Genomic DNA, 4,522 nt, shown 5'->3' with positions numbered 1-4,522 from the left:
TCCTTGTATTGTTATGTACAGAGTTGGCTAGGACTGCTGTTTAATCCTTTCAATTGGCCTTAAGCAATGTATATTGGTCTAGCTGAGGTGCTGGTGATAGTCGTTGAAGGTGGCATGTGCGTTTCCCTGGTTACCTATACCTGCTGCTCTTTAATGTGAGCCAGGTTGAGACAGGACAGTAGAGCTAATGCTCCGCGGCACCAGCTGGGATCGAGCCTCAAGACAGAGGCCATGACTTCCTGGGGCTTGAAAGGCTACACCAAAGCTGAAGCACCAGACTTACCAAAACAGTAGATACTATTTACTATATAATGCAGATTACTCTCTCTGCATATCCTCTCTGCATATCGCAGATGTAAATTTAGGCCACCCACCTAGCTTAGCTCATAGTGTCTCTTTCCCACAGTTCTCAGTCAATCCTCTAGCCACTCCCCCATTGAATAAAAATGAGTGAAGCCCTGGGTCACTCTCTTGGTTCCTGAAAGCCATCTTCATGGCTGGACTTAGAGCCCCTTGACTCCCCGATGATTGAAGATATAATTTAGTGTCTTTATTTTCGCCATGGGTGGCATTGTAAGTGGTAGATTGGAATCAATTTGATGGGATTCCAATAACATAACTTTGGGATTACAAATATTGGCTTCTTGGACCGAGATGAGGACCTGGAAGTGTCTCCTACACACTATTCTAAGCTTACCCTGCACAAATTGTCCTTGATGCTTCCTGCATGATCCTTGCATTTACCTGGCATTCATGTCCTGTACAGTAAATCCAAGTGATATAAGGACGTGAAATTCCCAACCTGGCCTGAATGAGTTCGTGTTCTCTAAAACCGAAGAATGAATTTTAGGAACAAATGGAGGCTGAAGGTAAGTTTATTGGAAGGGAAAGCTTCTGTCGGAGAGGGACAGAAGGGGTTCCCGAGCAGGTTGCCCAGGAAGCTGTCTCCTTCAGGTTATTTTATAGGACAAAACCATGCAGGGCTAAGGTAGAGACAAAGGGGTCCCGCTTAGGCAGATACAGGGTGGGACAAAACTATGGTCAACCAATGGGATTACAAGCACCATTGCCCAGGTAAAATTTAGTAGGCCTAGGACCAAATGGGGTAGCGAGTCACATAGCAAGCGGGCGACCTTATCTGGTGGCCTTCAGTCAATGATTCTTCCTGACTAATGAGCAATCCCGGATGCCAACTTTAGGGAGGTCAGCATTTGTTTGATCTTTAGGTCTGGCTCACACCAGGAGCATCTCCCCAGTAAGGTGTCTGGTCTTTGTCATCCCCTTCGAGGGCCTGTCCCTGTCTAACTACCTATAATATTTCTATCTAACTCAGGCTGCCTGCAACATTCCCCTCTCTGAAGAAGTAACCCGAACTGCCATGAGGGGACCATGGGTGATGACCACTCTGGCTTCTTCATGCTGAAAGGGGTCGTAGTTGTTGATTGGCAGTCAGATGTACTCTTCAGAGGCTCTATCTAAAGGCCCTCGATAGATAACAGGCATTTTTCTCTTGGGTGGATGTATAGCTTTGAGTCTAGAGGAGACAAAACCAAAGAAACAATTAAGTATGCATGGGCCCAATAATAGTATCAACAGGATGACTATGAATATAGTCAACGAAGCTTTCCACCAGGAAAAGTTAGTAATGGCTTCCCATAAGGATGATAAAGATAAGGTCCAAGGGGCTTCAAAGTCGGACATATCATTGATCTGTTTTTTAATATCTTGAACAGCTACTGAGATATTTGCAGAAGGATCAGGAATGTACACACAACATTCAGTTTTTATAATTTCACAAGTATCCCCCCGTGCTGCTATTAGTACATCCAGTGCCATCCGATTTTGGAGGACAGCCTGTCTCATTAATTTTATTTTTTCGTTTAAAAGAGAAAGACCAGCTGCAGTATCATTTAAGGCCCGCTGAGTATCGCTGGTTAAGGCCTCAATGTGTTTCATGACCTCTTCTAGCCCTAGAGAAGGGATAAAGATAGATGCCAAGTGATCATACCAGTGAAACACACTTCTCAGAAGGATATATGCAGTATATTATTTGTTGAAACTGTACTTCCAATTTGATTTGAAACTGTCTCATTGCTATCTGTTTATCAATAAAACTTTGAAAAAAAATTAAAAAATAAAAAAATAAAATAAAAATTACACGTTTCTGGACCATCGATGTTGTAGGCAGAGTAAATTTGTAGGTTTGTCAATATTTTTGACACTCCTACCTTGTAACCAGGCAAATCCTAATGTGCATCTCCCTATCCATCCAGGGGGTAACCAGGGCCACAAATTATTTTCACAAGACCAATGAGTGCCATTAGGAGCCTTCCATCTAAGCTCAAGATGATCACAACAGTCTGATGCAAACCAATCTCCAGGCTGTAAGGTTATTGTATGCATACACTGGTCAGGGGAAGTCCATCCCAAGTATTTAGTGGAGGTAGGCCAATGAGAAAATGAGTGATTCTTTTGTTCCCAACATAAAGGAGCTTTTCTGCTGAGGTGTCCTATGGTGGGGGTTAACCATAGATAATCATCCCATATTTGATAATAGCCATCCTGATATCTATGGTTATTGGTCCTCAGGATAGGCATCTTATCTTGTAATAATGGCCTCATTAATGATTGTAAAGAGTCTTTAGTGGCCTTGAGCGAAAATATTTGATTATGTCCAGGATCACCAAGAGTGTGATATATAGGCCATTTAGTTACTTTATAATGCTGGGCTAAACAATAAACTTTTGAACTCCTTCATATCTCCTCAATATAGTCTTGTAGTTTGTACCAGTCATCTCCTTGAAGTGGGGATACCCACCAAGGAAGTCCTGATATACTTGACAAGGGGAATAAACCACATATCCAACAAGAGGTTTATTGCAATGACTCTGCATATTCCTGTGCCCACTTTAAAAAGGAGTTACATCCTCCTCTAGGAAGCAAAATGATTAGTAAAAAGACTAATAGTATCATCACTCATCTGAGGACTTCGTGTTTCTCTTGAACAGGAATCTTAAGTGTTCTATGGGCTCACAGGAGTATTCAGATGATTGTTCACTTCCAGTGGCAGTTTCTGGTTCCCAGAGTTTGAATCTGGTGTGATGTATCCAACAGTGCTGGCCTGTAGTCTTGACAGCTGAAGCAGTCGACAGGATCACTGTGTATTGTCCCTCCCAAGTAGGTCCTAAGGAAGGAGAAGACGAGGGAAGGGACTTTACCAGTACTAAATCTCCAGAGTAAAATATGGGACTTCCCTTTTCATTAGGCTGAGCTTCTGTGAGCTGTTGAAGAGTTTGTTGAAATTTAGCCAATGAGGTGACATCTCTCAGTATGTCATCTGTTTCTTTATCAAAGAGAAAATCATTAGTGAGAAAAGGATGTCCATAAAGCATTTTAAAAGGATTAAGGAATAGGATTTGAGGTGTATTCCTTAGTTTAATCAGAGCTAAAGGCAATAAGTGAGGCCACTGCAGACACATCTCCTGAGCCATTTTAGAAAGATGTCTCTTTAGTATTTCATTTACTTTTTCTACCTTTCCTGATGATTGTGGCCTCCATGCACAATGGAGATGATAGTGAATACCCAATGTTTGAGAGACATTTTGTGTGACCTTTGCTTTAAAGGAAGGTCCATTATCACTATGTAAGCTCTTTGGAAGTCCAAATCTAGGGATGACTTCTGAGATTAAGACTCTTACTACCTCTTGTGCCTTTTCTGTTCTGCAAGGGAAAGCTTCAACCCAGTTTGTGAAAGTATCTACCGAGACCAATAAATATTGAAGTCCCTTACTTTTTGGCATATGAGTAAAATCAAGCTGCCAGTCTTCCCCAGGATATTTGCCATTTCTCTGTTTACCTGGAGGAACTATAGTTTGATTAAGGGGATTGTTTTTTTGACAGAGCTCACATATCTTACTTATCTGTTTTATTGTCTGGGAAAGTCCTTTTCCTATGAATAGTTTTGAGGCCATCTTCTGGGTCTTGTCTCTCCCCAAATGAAAGGTATGGTGCAAAGACTTAATAATTTTCCATTGACTGGCACCAGGAAGGAACAACTTACCATCATTTGATTGTAGCCATCCAGATAGAGGGAACTGGCACCCAAGGGAGAGAGCCCATTCTATTTCTGACTGAGAATACTTAGGTCGTGTATGATCAAGGGGACTTTCCCAGATCAGAGAAGCCTGAAGAGGGGGCTCTCAAGCAGCCTTTTTTGCTGCTATATCAGCTAGCTGATTACCTTGAGATACTTCATCAGTACCCCTCTGGTGTCCTCGACAATGAATTATTGCCACTTTGGAAGGCATATATACAGATGACAAAAGATCATCTATTTCTTTATGATATTTTATGGAAGATCCATTGGCAGTTAGATAATTTTTCTCTTTCCATATAGCTGCATGAGCATGTAATACTAGAAAGGCATATCTTGAATCAGTATAAATGTTGACCCTTTGTCCTTTGCTAAGTTGTAGGGCTCTGGTCAGAGCTATGAGCTCTGCTAGCTGAGCACTAGTCCCAG

Source organism: Octodon degus, unplaced genomic scaffold (assembly GCF_000260255.1).
Source record: "Octodon degus isolate 3935 unplaced genomic scaffold, OctDeg1.0 scaffold00189, whole genome shotgun sequence".
Lineage (NCBI taxonomy): Eukaryota > Metazoa > Chordata > Mammalia > Rodentia > Octodontidae > Octodon > Octodon degus.
The sequence above is the reverse complement of the archived record's forward strand: the minus strand, read 5'-3'. Positions refer to the sequence as shown.